The following is a 17,743-nucleotide window of genomic DNA, read 5'->3' on the forward strand; positions in this document are numbered from 1 at the left end:
ACTTTCCTGTTCTCCAGCTTGCAGATGGCAGATTTGGGACTTCTTGGCCTCTGTAGCTGCCTGAACAGATTCCTATAATAAATCTCTCTATATATATCACTATATGTCCTACTGGTTCTATTTTTCTGGAGAACCCTAATAAAACATACTATAAAATTTTTCTCCAGAACAGGTCTCATAAATTTTTTTATTGTGAAATTTATTTTTATATTTTGGGTAAGATCATGGTTAACTTTTCTTTAACATCATTAGTAAAAAATGTTGGCTTTACATGATAAATTGAAATTCTTTCCATGTGTTCTTATGACTGGGAAAGAAGTGATAAGATATTTAAAATTAGGTGTAATCAGCTACAAAACAGTCTGGAGTGAGGTCATCTTAAAGGTAGATGTGATTATGTGTTGAGAGTATGTATCTCTTGGATCAAATTTTATAGTTTTCAAGATTTCAATTGGTGTCTCACAGTTGCTCTTATATCTTAAATTCATTCTGATATTTTATGTTTTTCATGAACCTAACTTTATATAGCTTTAATTTCTCTCTTTTAAAGTCACATAACACAAGATTATCTATGCATTCCTAAACCCAGTCATGGTTGTATATCCTTTTAACGGTGTACCTTGACATGTCACATTCTCTTCTACTGTGGCAAATGAGCAGGGGATGGAAGGCATGGCAGTTCTCTTGTGGCTCAGAGTAAATGAAGTTTTAGACTCTAACCCTTCTGTTATGGTTTGGGAAGGACCTCACTCTGCTTTCTTTTTCTAAGGGGCTGGCTGCCATGTCCCAGATGCAAGCCCTGGCCCTAACTGCTATTTCCACCAGAGCTCACTAAGGTTTACACAAGTGAGTAGCCGTTCTAAGGACCACAGGAAGTAAATGGACCTATGTTGCTTATCATCCAGAGATCCTAGAGCTTCAGCCACTTGAGACCACTCATGAGCAGCTCTCAAAGATTGAGGAGAGACAAACCTTTCACTTCAGATCCGTTGGAGAAGGAAGCTATGCCTTGATTTCCTTTCCTGGAAATCCCAGCTGAACTTGTGTCCTTGGACCCTCATAGTCTACCAGGAGCATGCTTGCCTGGGTTTATCACCTTCTCTAGAGAAAGGCTATTGGCAATGAAAGTAATGATACGCGACCAGTATGCGATTATCCCAGAATTTCACAGAAATGACTTCAGTGTTTAGACATACCTTTGTAAGAGAAAGAAATCTTTTGTAGTGGTCTTTTTTTCCTTATTTTTCTACCTTTAACATACTTTGGAATTAAAGGCAACCAGATTTTAAGTGTTTGCCTCTTGCAAGTGTGATATAATAAGAATTGAAAAAAAGCGGATGTTCTTCAAGGAATTTTTCAGAATTTTATGGCTGACCCACTTGAATTTCAATTTCTTAATAAGCTTAATCATATTTTGCTCTCCTGCTACATGTCTAATCGTAATCATATGAGTATTTTTCTGTTCTTCTACATGCAGATTGCCCCATACATAACATCTCTCCATCTAAGGCTCCACATGTGTTCTATCACCCTCTTGGAGAAATGCTTCTCAACTGTTCCTAAGTATTGCTGGTATGGTCTCGGCTGTCATTTCCTCAGCACCATCTGTAGACTGATATTTTGTGGGAATTTGTATGGATTCCAAGTAAGAATTCAGCTCAACAGGCCAGCATATTTAGTTTTTAAGAGAAAAGAAAGTAATCGATCAATTCCTATTCTGGTCCACTCTCTACCCCTCTCCCACCTCTCCCCATTCTACCCTCACATGAAGATATTTTTACAGCTTTGAAGTGGAACCAGATTTGCAGGCTGCACAATTAAATTTCAGTCAAAAATTCCACTTACCAGAATGCTCACAATACTAATAGTGTTGTTAGAAATAAGACACTTGATTAAAAGGCGGCACACTTGTCTATATCTTTAATGTGCATTCCTAATGAGTCCTAGCAGGAGGCTGATTCACATGAAAATGCACAATTAGCTCATCCAAGTTTAATATACCATTATCTGCACCCAAGCCCTCTCTTCATTACCATTTGAATGCACTGTTTTCTTTGGAGTTTTGTGCAGGAAACAAATCCCTGTATATGGCACACAGCTCTAGACTCTGATTTGTCTGCATTTGCCCTTTAGACAAAAGGCCAAAACGACGTGCTCTGTGGTGCATTAATTTTCAGTCTCTGGCTATTTTTGAAATTGTAATGCAGCACATTTCCTTTTCCAAGGGACTTGAGTCAGTAGACAATGTAGAGGTGGATATAGTCAAGGGATTTGTTTGTTATTCTGAGTAGTGGCACGCCATCTTTCCCACATGGACTTCAGATAAAAGGGGTTGTTTTAAAGAGCTGTTGAAACCCACTGAAATAAAATACTATTTGAAATCTGATTTCACTATATTGAGTCTACATTACTATCTGGACTTTGAAGTCTGAGACAGCCAGGTGCCTGAAATAGCTGAGAAAACACAGGTTTTATTTAATTCCTATCAAAATTATCATTTGGCATTTCATTACTTTCGGTGTTTCTGGCATATCACACTCCCACAGTTCTACAAACTTCCTGGTATTCAGAATTCTATTTAATCGGTAACAAAATCAATAATATTAAAAGTAGTCTGAGGGGCACTTAGGTGACTCAGTCAGTTAAGCGTCCAACTCTTGATTAGGGTTCAGGTCACGATCTCATGGTTGCAGGATCGAGTCCTGTGTGGGGCTCCGTGCCAGGTTTGGAACCTGCTTAAGATTCTCTCTCTCTGCCCCTCCCTCCCCTGTGCATGTATGCTCTCTCTCTCTCAAGAAAAAAAAGATAGTACTGTGAACATTTTTAATAATTGCTTCCTTCTTTATTCTTCATTTTCATGGATAGTGTAAATTTAGCCGTTCAAAGAGAAATAATGGTAAAAAGAAAAAATGTGTTTTTTTATGATATAACTGATAGTTTCTACCGTTGAATAATGAATCACATAGGACATTTTTCTAAGACTGAAGTCAGTAAAGAAAAATACAATTGATGATTATTTTGCAGATTTACACAGTAAAAAAGGGCATGTGGCATACTTGAGGTACACAGGCAATACTATTATTTGCTCCTAAGGTAATGTTAAGAATAAATGACTAAGGTTAAGGAAAGCCAGGCTCATTGGAGGGCGCATGGCATATTGGAAAGTAGATGATGTTAGAGATCATTTGAACCTATAGGGTTTGTTTACAGTCTCTACAGCTTACTACTTTTGTTAGTCAAGATTGTTTCTTAATTTCTGAGTCTCAGAATTCTTCTTTCTTACATCTGTAAAAAATGGCATAATTTGTGCACCACTGTTGTGAGGATTAGAGATAAAGTTACATATAACCTAGTAATAATACATAAAGTTTATAGTATATGAGACCAGTAAAAAATGAACTGTATTTGTATATACTAGCAATGAGTGTTTCAAACTGGAAATTAAGAAAAATTCCCATTGCAACAGCATTAAAAAGTATTAATACTCAGGAATAAATTTTAAAAATGAAGTATAAGAGGGGCACCTGGGTGACTCAGTGGGTTGAGCCTCCCACTTCAGCTCAGGTCATGATCTCACGGTTCATGAGTTCACGCTCCTCATCCGGCTTTGTGCAGACAGCTCAGAGCCTGGAGCCTGCTTCAGATTCTATGTCTCCCTCCCTCTCTGCTCCTCTCTCGCTCGTGCTCTCTTGCTCGCTCTCTCAAAAATAAATGAACATTAAAAAAAATTAAAAAAAAATGAAGTATAAGATTTGGACACTAAAAAGTACAAAATGTGGGTGAAAGGAGTTAAAGAAGACCTAAATAAATGGAAATATATTCCATATTTATGGCTCAGAGATTTAGAGTTGACTAACTTATTTTGAACGACAGTAGGGGAGGGGCAGAGAGAGAGGGAGAGAAGCATTCCAAGCAGGCTCTGTGTTGGATCTCCTGAACCAAACTGTGAGATCATGACCTGAGCCAAAATCAAGAATCAGACGCTTAACCAACTGAGCCACCTAGGCCCCCTGGCTCAGAGATGTAATATTGTTAAATGATAATGCTATCTAAACTGATCAACAGATTCAACACAATGTCTATCAGAGTTCTTGCTGTGTTTTTTTTTGCAGAAACTGACAAGCAGATTCTATAATTCATAAGGAGATTCAAGAGACCCTGATAGCCTAAACAAAAAGTTAGAGGACTTAGACTTCCTCATTTCAAAATTTACAACAAAGCTATGATAATTGACATTGTGGTACTGGTATAAAGGTGGATACTTGGAACAGTGGAACAGAATCAGGAAAGAAGTAAGATATCTATACATCTGTACATCTAGTGGAGTACAAACAGTTGCCATGGCTGAGCACTTAAAAGATGCAAGTAGTAAAAAAGCATCCTGAGGGAGCATGGAAGAGTGAGGACCCTAAGCTCACCTTGTCCTATGGACACTAGTAGATAACTCTCATATCGGTGTGAATAACCCAGAAAATGATTCAAAGACTGGCAGAACAAACTCCACAACTAAAGGTAGAAAAGAGGCCACATTGAAAAGGGTAGGGAGGGCAGAGACCCAGTGGGGACCTAAACAGACCCTTGGGCACAGAGAAGAGGGAGAAATAGGCTATCACACTGGGGAGCCTAACATTTGGCTTTGAAAGCAAGAGGGGATGAATTTTGTCAGTTCTTTCAATGAGTGGGACTTAAAGCCTGGAATTTTCCCCGTTTTTAATTTCAGAGAGTGTGTGTGTGTGTATTTGAACATTGCCATAACAACATCTTTCTAGATGTCTTCTGGGGCAAGGGAATCAGAAGCAAAAGTAAACTGTTGGGACTACATCAAAATAAAAAGTTTATGCACAGCAAAAGAAAACCAACAAAACTAAAAGACAGCCTATGGAATGGGAGAAGATATTTGCAAATGACCTATCCAATAAAGGGTAGGTATCCAAAATATATAAAGAACTTGTACAGTTCAACACCCCCCAAAACAATCCAATTAACAAATCCAATTAACAAAAGACATGAGCAGGCATTTCTCCAGTGAAGACATCCAGATGGTCAATAGACACATGAAAAGATATTTATCATCACTTACCTTCAGGGAAATGGAAATCAAAACCACAGTGAGATAACAGCTCACAGCTATCAGAATGGCAACACCTGACAGGGTGTTGGTAAGGATGTGGAGAAAAAAGGAACTCTCTTGCCCTGCTGGTGGGAACGCAGACTGGTGCAGCCACTGTGGAAGACTGGATGGATGTTCCTCAAAAAGTTAAAAATAGAACTACTCTACAATCCAGTAATTGCATTACTGGATATTTACCCTCAGAATACAAAAATACAAATTCAGACGGTCACATGCCACCCCTGTGTTTATAGTAGCATTATTTACAATTTATGAAGCAGCACAAGTGTCCATCAATAGATGAATGGATAAAGAAGATACAGTATATATACACAATGGAATATTACTCAGTCATAAAAAAGAATGAAATCTTGCCATTTGCAACAACATGGATGGATCTAAAGAGTATAATGCTAAGCAAAATAAGCAAGTTAGGGAAAGACAAATACCATATGATTTCATTCATATGTGGAATTTAAAAATCAAAACAAATGAGCAAAGAAATAAAAAGCAAACCAAAAAATACATTCTTAACCGTAGAGAACACATGGTTGCCAGAGGTCAAGTGGGGGGGGGGTGGTGAGTGACACAGGTGGAGGAGATTAAGTGTACACTTACCTTGATGAGTACTGAATAATATATGAACTGTTGAATCACTATATTGTACACCTGAAACTAATATGACACTGTATGGTAACTACACTGGAATTAACACAAAAAATAAATAAGGGGCATCTGGTGGCTCAGTCAGTTAAGCGTCCAGCTCTTGACTCAGGTCATGATCTCACGGTTCATGAGATCGAGCGTCCCAGGTCAGGCTCTGCACTGACAGAGCATTGCCTGCTTGAGACTGTCTCTCTCCCTCTCTGTCCCTCGCCTGCTCATGTACGCATTCTGTCTCTGTCTCTCTCTCAAAATAAATAAACATTAAAAAAACAAAAGTAAATTTAAAAAAGGTAAAAAAAAGATAGAAATAAATGTCTTGCAGTGCTTCAATTCACTACATGAAGATCTCCGTGAAGAAGGTTTATTGTGCCCTTCTGCTCTTTGGTCTCTCAGAAGAACAGTATCTGATCGCCTTGCCAGATGGGAGAGCTGATTTCCAAGATTAAGGTATTAGAGCTCTAGCTGAGAGCTATTCTACAGATGAATCCAAGAATGCTGAAGATCCTGTGGATATGACTGTGGATATTGATACAGCCAGTTAATTCCTCATCATTTCTGATGACCTGAGAAACATCCAATGTGGGAATATCAGCCAGAAGCTGTGAGTGTGTGCTTAGAGATTCAGCTACTGAGTTCTGTGTCCTGAACTCCCCTCAAGGTTCACCTCTGGTCACCATTACTGGGAGGTGAATGTGGGACAAAGCAAGGAATGGGATCTGGGAGTCTGCTGAGAATCTGTTAACCAACAAAGTGAGATCCAACTATCTGCAGAGCTTGAGTTCTGGACCTTAAATTTGAGACAAGAAAGCTACTTGTCTGCCCGCACTAAGCTATAGAATGCCCTCTGGGTAAATGCCCAGTTACACTGAGTGGGCATTTTCCTTGATAAGGGTTTTGGACTATTTCCTTTTGTGACATTGGTGATGGAACCCACTATCTTTACAGTAACTAAAATTTCACTTTGAGTTACTGTGCCCATTCTTTTATTTTTTGGGTCCAAGTAATGGTGATCAAAGCTCCCTGAGTGTCTTGTGAGGAACATTCTACATCATAATCAGACATAGACTAATAAACCCAAATAACAAAACGGTTTTATGACAAATGTCTTTGTGCTCATAGCTATGATCTTTTTCATTTAGTACACATCTTAGACAAACTGGAACACTATGAATCAACACAAATTAGGTTAATTGGAACATAAATTATATTTTACGTTTTAAGAGTCATGGTCAAAAAGTTAAAAATAGCATTGGTAATATAAATAACACACTGAATGCCAGAATAAATGGACTAAAGCTTACATAGAACATCTAAACAAAAATTATAAAACATTCATGAGAGTAATTATAGAGGGCCGAAACAAATGGTGGGATATACCATGGCAAGGGGTTGGAAGATTTAATACTGTAAAGTAGCATTAAAAAATATAGGTTTAGATCCTGAGAAAATTAACAGAAGACCATGGGGGACGGGAAGGGAAAAAAAAGAGGTTAGAAAGGGAGGGAGCCAAAACATAAGAGATTCTTAAAAACTGAGAACAAACTGAGGGTTGATGGGGGGTGGGAGCGAGGGGCGGGTGGGTGATGGGTGAGCACTGGGTGTTGTATGGAAACCAATTTGACAATAAATTTCATATTAAAAAATATTCAAAACAAAAAAAATATATAGATTTAATCAACTGCCTTCAAAATTATTGATAGAATTTGACATGATGATTTTAAAATATAGCTAAAATTGAAAAGGACCATGAATAGGCAAAAGAGTCTTGAAGAACAAAGTTGGAAGAATTATTCTATCAAATACAATAGTCATGATAAAGCTACCTAAATGATACAGTGTGGTATTGGTGCTACTATAGACAATTAGATCATCAAGATAAAATAGAATAAAAAAAATGAACCTATACTTGTATGGGCTATATATTTATATAAGTTTATATAGATAAACTGCAAAGTTTACTCTTTGCAGTGACAAAGCAAAGTCTTTTCAAAAGATGATGGTGGGTCAGTTGGGTGTCCAGATGGATAAAAAAGATTCTTGTGTCACATGATGATCCAAAATCAATTTCACATGGCTCATGGATCTTAAAATGAAAATGAAAACAAGAGTGGCTCTAGAATAGATTACATGATGATATCTTTTTGAATTATAGTTACATGCAATAAGATGCATATGTCTCATAAATAATACACTGTATAAGTTTACCTTATTATTACCTTGTTATTAGTTTGCCTTCTTGTCATTCCTCTTGGCATGTGGCTTAGAAAGTCTTTGTTCCAAATGCTATGAGCATTTCCTGCCCAGAAGGCACTATCCTTTGGCGCCATTTTTACATCATGTTATTTTACATCATCCTATATTTTGCTTGGGAAATGTATTTACTCACTGCTAACTTGAAGAGCATCGTTTCCATACTTTTCATTTTATTATGCAAATAATTCAAGAAGCAACATTAAAATACATTTGTAGGGGAGGTATTAGTACTTTTGAAGCAAATATTTATATTTTTTAAGCTAGTACTTGAGAAATTTTTCTTAGCTGCTCCATTCTACGATAAAAGATGAGATGGCTCAAGATCCAGGAAACAATTGCTTTCAAAATTATGTTTTGTGATGGTTTTATGGAGTATAATTATCTTCAAACTCAGTAAGTTGTATATATTAAATGTGCACAGCTTTTTCTATGTCAGTTATACCTTAATAAAGTAGTTTAAAAATTGTGTTTCATGGAATGAGGATAAAGATTTCTTATGCTCATCGGATCATATTTGGTGACTGAGCCAGGATAATTGGCTGAAGGGATAGCTTATAAGCAGGTCTTGGGAGGGAATATGTTTGTCACCTAGAAAAGCCACATGATATTAGTTAGATATCCTTGTTAGGCTTTCCTTAGTACTGATATGACCCACTAGTAAACTCTTCAGTTTATTTTGAGAGGAGTTTTCTCCTGTGGAAGTATCTCTGTATTGATGGAAAAAAGGTCCTGACCTGTGCTTGAGGGTAGCTTGTTCCAAAGAGGGACGTTATAGCATCTTTTCAATAAGCTTTGAACAAAACTTACAAAGTTTTAAAAATAAGTGTGAAAGGAGTATTCTTTACTCCAGAAAAGAAAACTATTTTTGTCTATTAGCAAAGTAACCAGTAGCTTAAGAGATGTTGCCTTTGTGCTCTAAAGAATATTGTTTTTTAGTGGATACGAGGCTAAAAAGGATACACAAAATATGTTCTCACCTTGCTGTATCTGTCATCAATGCATACGGCAGATTATACCTTTCGTTCAAGATCTTATAACATGTCATAAAACTACATAGAATTTTACAATAGTAAAATCCAAAACTTTTATTCAGTTGAAGGTATTACCAATCAGAAAGGTCTAAGAGTCCACCTGTCATATATTCACATAGCAGATGGTCACTGAATACATTTTGAATGAAAGGATGTTAAATCTCTTCCCTAAGGGAAAGTTCTAGTTAGTATATGAACCAGAAGTAGATGTCAAATCTAGTGTTCTGTTACGTAATACTGTTATGTATAAAGCTGTTTGACTAAGGTAAAAGGACAAAGAAACCTATTTTCTCAATATATTTTCAGGAACACTTGTTCTTTGATGAAGTTGTTTTAAAGATGTCATTGGATCCTTAGTGTTTTTCTGACATACTTTATAGGTCAGATCAAAGATTACACTCTGGTTATAGGGCTCTAACAGCAAACAGAATCGCCATATATAGCACTAGGTTAGAAGTCAGTTTTGACTTTGGGCTAGATCCAGTTAGGAGATTTCTCAGTACTTTTTCCTAAAACTAGAGATGAGACAGATCAGTAGGTGGGCAGACTGGCTGATAATGAATACAAGGCTGTGTTTCCTACTCTGAAAATAAGGAAGACACTGGGAAAGTGTGCATGTGCTTGCTTGTTACCCAGGGCAGGGACTCCATTACATATGCCAAGAGATCTTTCCCAAGTTCGAAGAGACGTGTGTTCTATCCAGAAAAGTCTGTGACAGCCACCAACAACCCCACGTTTCAGTCTTTCTATTCATCTGTGTTTTAATTTCGGGGGCATTATATTGTACAATGTAATTCAACCAAATTAGATGCAGTGGTAAATACAATTACTTTTGATATTTCTATTACTATACTTACGTGCAAATCTACGAAAAGATTATTCTGCCTCGGTCAATCTTGCTTAAAGGGTAAATAGGTGTTGTGTATCAAAGACCACAACAATCATCAGCAACTGTATAAAGCTGCACTTTATCCAAAATACCCTTTTCTTTCCTAAAATATGCTTTGGTGGTGGAATATAGTGAATAGAGCTGATTATTCTATAGGAAGCACATAAAAGAATAGAGAGTTAATGGGACAAGGAAGGCAGACACATGTTATTGGGAAATTGAATAATAAAAATAGACATTTGGATAATTGCAACAGATGGGCTTGACACAAAACAGAACAGTGCCAATGCAGAGACTGCTGCATTTTCACAAACAGTACACAGAACTGTATTTATTTATCCAAAATATTCCATTTATATGTGTACAGACACAAGTGTACCAAAGTTCATTTTTTTCAATACTGTACTTAAGATAGCCTAGTTTGTATGTGTGTTTGAAAATAAACCATTATAAAAATAGAATTATATGTATACGTATCAAGTTATTCCTACAAAAGAGTTGATTATAGAACATTGTATCCTTTCAAAAGGTCTTATATATGTGTATATATGTATTTTTATTTGTACATATTTGTTCTTAACAACTTTAATGAAAAATTGACTTCTGTGTCTGAGGTGCCCCTGGGCTCTGAAGAACCAGTCAGTGGATTTAGTTTTATCATTGCAAAGCCTGCTGGTCTTTGGCCCAGTCTTTATATTTATATCTTCCTGGCCATGTTCCTGGATTTGACTGGGGCCTTGTGTTGATGACCTTTAGTTTTTATTTACTCCCTCCTAACTCCTTGCCTGGCTCTGAGTCAATCTGTGCCTCATCTTTGCTGCAAAGTAACTTGTGAATCTGTACCATTCTGCAGTTCTGATTCTTTGGAGGATCCCTAGGAATTGTCAGTTTGGCAAAGAAGAAATGAGAAAGTTTTTGGTAACACTTCTTGCTTGTTAGGCTGCATTTAGCAATATGGAGGTTTATTGGTGAGCCTAACAAGAGTCGTGTCTGTCAAGAAGTGGTGATGCAGGCTTGACTGGGCTGGGTTGGAGGTTAGGAATTGGGTAACTTGTTAGGATAACTCCATTGAGGCTTCTTGCTGTAAAGCAAACACAGAAATGAAGCATAAGCTATGTGTGTGTGTGGGGATATCTCTCTCTATAATTTTATATTTTATTAAAAATTTTTTATGTTTATTTAATTTTGAGAAAGAGCACAAGTGGAGGAGGGGCAGAGAGAGAGGGAGAAACAGAATCAGAAGCAGACTCCGGGCTCTGAGCCATCAGCACAGAGCCCGACAGGGGGCTTTAAAGCCTTGAACTGTGAGATCATGACCTGATCTGAAGTTGAACGCTTAACCAACTGAGCCACCCAGACACCCCTTTTATATTGTTATTTTAATTGAATTCATTTTAGATAATAGAAACTTAAGTGAGCTTGTTGGCTGAAGTAAGCCACTTTAAAGAGAAGGGGATAACCACATGAATGGAGGGATTGGATGGGTCCATGGAGGTTGCGGTTGAGGTATTAAGTAGAGGAAAGTATTAAGTATTCCTTGGGGATATGAGGCACTTACTGCCTTGTGATTGGAAGGAAGAAGGAAATGGATTCACTGATAGATGAGTATGTAGATTTGTAGTGGAAAACTGAGTGTATTCATGTATGCTTACTTTTGTTATCTCATTGAAATACGAAGCAAGAAAAATCAGTTGTGAGGAGGTAAGTGAAACGGTTTTAACAGAGAAGAGACTGTATGAAATCTTTCTCTAAGGAGGGGGAAAGGAAGCTTACTAGAAAATGGCAGGATTAGTGAGTAGTACTAAGTAAGTGCCACTTTGAGACTCACAGTCATGACTATAAAGGGGACACATGAGCTGGGTTGTTGGTTAAGGTGCTGTGTAGGTTGACATTCCACAAATGAGCTGTGGTTTTTCCCAGGAGAGTGAAAGAGAGCATGAAGAGCACAAAGTCAGAAGCATTTTAAAAGAGTGATTTTAATGATGCACCAAGAAAAGAGGCTGGACAAGGAGCAGGGTCACTCAAGGTGGGACTTACTCAAGCAGGGTCACTCAGCGGGGATTACCATGGGGTCACTGGATTGGAGGTATCACGTGGTTGTGGAATGTGCCAGTAATGGGGGCATACTTGAGCAGGTGAACTGGTATGATCAGAAAGTGGATGATTAAGGGGCGCCTGGGTGGCGCAGTCGGTTAAGCGTCCGACTTCAGCCAGGTCACGATCTCGCGGTCCGTGAGTTCGAGCCCCGCGTCAGGCTCTGGGCTGATGGCTCGGAGCCTGGAGCCTGTTTCCGATTCTGTGTCTCCCTCTCTCTCTCTGCCCCTTCCCCGTTCATGCTCTGTCTCTCTCTGTCCCAAAAATAAATAAAAAATGTTGGAAAAAAAAAAAAACAAAAACAGAAAGTGGATGATTAAAATTCAGTTTTAGGAAGCGGTGTAATGCCTGGTAAGGACAAGATGCAGGGAAGTCGGATGGGAGGTAGAGGTTCGAGGAGGATATCAGAGAACTAAAAGTGTAAGATGTTAGCCCATTGGTGTGGACATTATCAACGTTGAGAGTACTGGCCGGAAGGTAGGAGGATGAGGAAGACCCTGAGTCAGGATTTAATTAGTGAAGGGTTTAATTCATGAAGAATGTTTAGGAGATTAGCAGGGAGGTGCAACGAAAGAGAGGGTGGTGGGAATAGAGAGGCTGCTGTAGCCACAAAGTTGAGCTCTGGGGATCAGAGGAAAGGGGAGGAGGGACTGGAAAAAGGCTGGGAAGCCAGGTATGCAGTGTGTGAGACAGAAAAACAGTTTCTGGAAGAGAAGGTTGCAGAGGAGTCCCAGCAAGGAGCTGGGTTTCTGTAAGAGGAAAACACATAAAGAAAATGTTCTACAAATATCTCAGGTTGTGAAGAAAGATGACTGATCACACAGAGGAAGGTGGAGAGCAGTGCTTGAGTAGAAAGTTTGGAAGGAAAAGATCACTTAAGAATTAGGTTACGGAGAGGACAATGTACCATGCCCCTTTAATAAGGTGTGTGGTTAGCAAAGGATTGTGCTATTTCTAGGCTGGAGTCTGGCTGCTTTATAGAAAGTTTTGGGTGATAAATGTGTATTGCTAAAATATCTGCTAGAAAACAAACATCCTCACACTCTTTGGAAAATGAACTCAGAACAATTGCCATCGCACACTGGGACAACTGGCATCCATTAAGGGATTCTGCATACTCATCATACAAGACCATCCTCTACCTTGACTATTACCTCAATTTCCTAACTGGAAATGGATTCAATCCTGAAATACTGGTCCTCATCTATGGGGCAGATAATATCACAAGAATTTCATTGAGCCACTTGTAACATACACTTAAGAAAATAATAGGAAGGTCAGAGTGACTAAAGATGAATTAGATCACTATGCTTACCATAAAAAATGCATTATTTTCTTTTTTTAAAAAAATGTTTATTTTTGAGAGAGAGAGTGCAAGCAGGGGAGGGGCAGAGAGAGAAGGGGACAGAGAATCTGAAGCAGGCTCTGTGCTGACAGCAGAGAGCCCGATGCGAGGCTCAAACCCATGAGCTGTGAGATCATGACCTGGGCTGAAGTTGGACGCTTAACCCACTGAGCCACCCATGTACCCCAAAATGCATTATTTTCTTTTCTCTTTAAAAATAATTTTTTAAAAATCTTTATTTATTTTTGAGAGAGAGACAGAGTGTGAGCAGGGGAGGAGCAGAGAGAGAGGGAGACACAGAATCTGGAGCAGGCTCTAGGCCCCGAGCTGTCAGCACAGAGCCCGACGTGGGGCTTGAACTCACGAACCGTGCGATCATGACCTCAGCCGAAGTCCAACACTCAACCGACTGAGCCACCCAGGCGCCCCCCAAATATAATATTTTCTAATGGTTAGATCAACATTAATGTTCGAATCAACTCTTTGCAATTATACATTTTTTTGGTGAAACAAATAAATAGAATTAAAAAAATGAACAAAGTCGAGACTTAGTTTTGCTATTTCAAAATTAAACACAGATTTTTTCAACATTTTTTGGGTCAATAGCTATAGTTACATATCATTCTGTATTCTGTTTTGTGCTATGTATTTGATCAGTGAGATGGTGATAGTAAGTTAAAGCTAAAATTGTATTTATTATGATAAAATTTTCACACTTCTTTCTTTCTAAAGTAATTTAGGGGAGGAAATTAGCACTGATACTATGTCAAGCAAGGAAAGTGATCAGATTTGTATGTGAAGTGGGGAGAAGTATTTGAAGGAGATGATACCTTCATATTACTTGAAACTTATTTACTCCATTAGAAAAGGTCACTTTTCCCAGTAGATTTAAGGAAGAAAGATCACATTTGCTTAGAACTAGTGGACAGGCATTTTGTAAAGCTGCAAAGGACCCTGAATCTGTTTTCATCATTCTGTTGTGGTGGGGACTCGGAGTTAATGCTACTGCAAATGTGGGGAGAAAGAGAGGTTTATTGTTGCCTAAAGCTTTGGAAATAAATTTAGAGCGGTCTCCAAGGAAGACCCTTCCATGAATGGCCTGCTCTCTTTTGTACTTGTCTGTTGCTATTTCGAGATGCTATTTTGTTATTGCTAAGCGCTAGTCCAAATCTGATCAACAGAGGTTTCTCAAGAGAATGTGGGCGTGCTTTTTATCTTTGGAACTATTCAGTTATCTTTAACTTTAAACTGTCTCTGAGTAATTAGTTTGATTTGATGCTTTAACAGAAAGTAATCCTCAAAACTCTTAATAGAGTGAAAATCTGATAACAGAAAAAAAGGAAAGATAATGAAAAATTGCTCTTAATTTTCTCATTTTTTAGAGTACAAAATAATAGCTTTTACTTACAAAATTATCTTTATGTGGAATACATATAGGAATGTGGACATAAACCAAAAGACTTAAAAAGCCCCAATAACAATACAAGCATTAGCATGATTTTATATGCTTAAATGTGGTCCTGTGGCTTATGAACTTTTTAAAGCATTTTTCTTTGTGTTTATTCTTGCCATATCAGTTATGCACACTGAACCTCAGATGTATGTCTGATAAGTAGTAGGGATATTAATTTATGAATTACTATAATGAAGCTAATGTTTTTCTTTTTTTTTTTAATGAAGTGTAGTTAACACACAATGTTACCTTAGTTTTAGGCATACAAGATAGTGATTTGACAATGCTGTGCGTGATGCTGTGTGACCACAAGTGTAGCTACCATCTGTCACTGTACAACCCTGTTATAATACCATTGACTGTGTGCCCTGTGCTGTACCTTTCATCCCCTTGACTCATCCATTCCATAACCAGAAGTATGTACCTCTTCCCCTCCACTCACTTTGCCAATCCCCCACTTTCCTCCCCTATGGCAGCCATCAATTTGTTCTCTGTTCTTAGGGGTCTGTTTCTGTTTTTTTTTTTTTTTTTTTTTTTGTTCATTTGTTTTGTTTTTTAGATGCCACATATGATTGAAATCAAGTGATAATTTTCCTTCTGTGACTCTGGTCCATCCATGTTGTTGCACATGTCAAGATCTCATTCTTTTTATGGCTAATATTCCACTGTGTGTGTGTGTGTGTGTGTGTGTACATATTACATATTTTTAAAAAATATTTATTTTTGAGAGAGAGGTAGGGAAGAGGAAGGGAGGGAGGGGGAGGGTCAGAGAGAGAGAGGGAGACCAAGGACCCAAAGCAGGCCCCACACTGTCAGTAGAGAGCCCAGTGCAGGGCTCAAACTCATGACTGTAAGATCATGACCTGAGCTGAAGTCAGGTGTTTAACTGACTGAACCACACAGGTGCCCCTTACACTACATCTTCTTTAAAAAAAAATTTTTTTAAATATATGAAATTTATTGTCAAATTGGTTTCCATACAACACCCAGTGCTCATCCCAACAGGTGCCCTCCTCAATACCCATCACCCACCCTCCCCTCTCTCCCACCCCCCATCAGCCCTCAGTTTGTTCTCAGTTAAAAAAACTTTTTCAATGTTTACTTATGTTTGAAAGAGAGGGAGAGAAAGAGCACAAGTTGGGCAGGGGCACAGAGAGAGGGAGACACAGAATCTGAAACAGGCTCCAGGCTCTGAGCTGTCAGCACAGTCTGACACAATGCTTGACCCCACGAACTGTGAGATCATGACCTGAGCCGAAGTCGGATGCTTAACCAACTGAGCCACCCAGGTGCCCCTATACTATACCTTCTTTAACCATTCATCTATCTATGGACACTTAGGTTGATGAAGCTGATTTTTTTTTTACAGTAACAGAATTTTCATGTCATATAAAACAACATTCCTTTTTGTTGTCATTTAAAAAATTTTTTTTTAATGTTTATTTCTGAGACAGAGAGAGAGCTTGAGCAGGAGAGGGGCATAGAGAGAGGGAGACACAGAATCAGAAGCAGGCTCCAGGCTCTGAGCTGTCAGCACAGAGCCTGATGTGGGGCTTGAACTCACAGACCGTGAGATCATGACCTGAGCCAAAGTCAGTCTCTCATCCGACTGAGCCACCCAGGCGCCCCATAAAATAATTGATTATTCAGGTAAGGGTTGGTGGTGTTGGACATGGAGAAGTCAGCAGTTTAAAAGAGAAGAATCATCCCCATCCCCACAGTGCTAAGGTTTGCCAAACTTCTCTCTGGGAGGTTGACCAGTCTTTAAAGAAGGAAACCACCTTATTCATTGTTTTTCCAGTGCTTTGGAGCTCTAGTAGATATGTGGCTTTGCATAGTCACTCTGATGAGCTGAGGGCAGAGAAATGACTAGATTTTCCTTATAACTTATCAACTTCAGCAGCACTTAAATAATTTGTTTACAACTTGGATCAGGTGTTAAAGAAATTTCACACCGAAAAATAGTTTGAAAATTGTTCACTTAATACAAAACATTCAATTTATATACCGTGGAACTGGGACATGTGGAGGTTTTATGTCTCACTGTCTGTAGCTCCCCAGTTACAAGCCAGTTTGTGGCAGAATCATGAACAGCTCTTTATTTGTGTGCATCTTCCACATTCACCTCCTTTTCTTTTCCTTATCCCTATTTCTTTCTTCCCTTCCACCTGCCCTCCTTTCTTGCCTCCCTCCCTTCCCTGACTTCATTTGCCAAGTACTGGATTCTATTTGAGATGCACATTGCTTGTCATAAAGGGCACAGAGATCTAGTTTAAAAACACACAATAAACAAATCACAAAACAGCTTGGCGAATGCTACAACAAAAATATGAATGAGATAAACATGCAGTTGACTGGGTTACTGTAAGACAAGCAGTCGCCTTTCCTGAGTCATGGAACAGTAGTTAAGCACTTATTTATTTATTTTTGTTTCTTTTATATTTGAGAGAGAGAGAGAGAGAGAGAGCACATGAGCAGGGGAGGTGCAGAGAAAGAGGGAGACAGAAGATCTGAAGCGTGCTGACAGCAGCGAGCCCATTCTGGGGCTTGTACTCACCAACTGTGAGATCATGACCTGAGCTAAAGTCAGAGACTGAGTGACTGGGCCACCCAGGTGCCCTGTGGTACAGTGTTAAGCATTTAAACTCTGTGATGAGATTTACTTTCAAGCCTTCTCTCAGCCACTGATTAGCTGCGTGACCTTTGATAACTTCCTTAATGTGGATTGCTTTATAGTTCTTACGGAAGGGAGAAGGAATCAGACAAGCATTACTCCTTCTTCCTACTTACAAATCCACGGGAATGTCTGTCTACATAAAGGAAAAAACCATTTTCCTGTACTCCTAACACTCGGATACCACATGTGGGTTTTCCCCCGAAACCAATTTTTAAACTCTGTGGA

Source organism: Panthera pardus, unplaced genomic scaffold, assembly GCF_024362965.1.
Source record: "Panthera pardus isolate Hobbes unplaced genomic scaffold, ASM2436296v1 HiC_scaffold_19, whole genome shotgun sequence".
In the NCBI taxonomy this organism is placed as follows: Eukaryota; Metazoa; Chordata; class Mammalia; order Carnivora; family Felidae; genus Panthera; species Panthera pardus.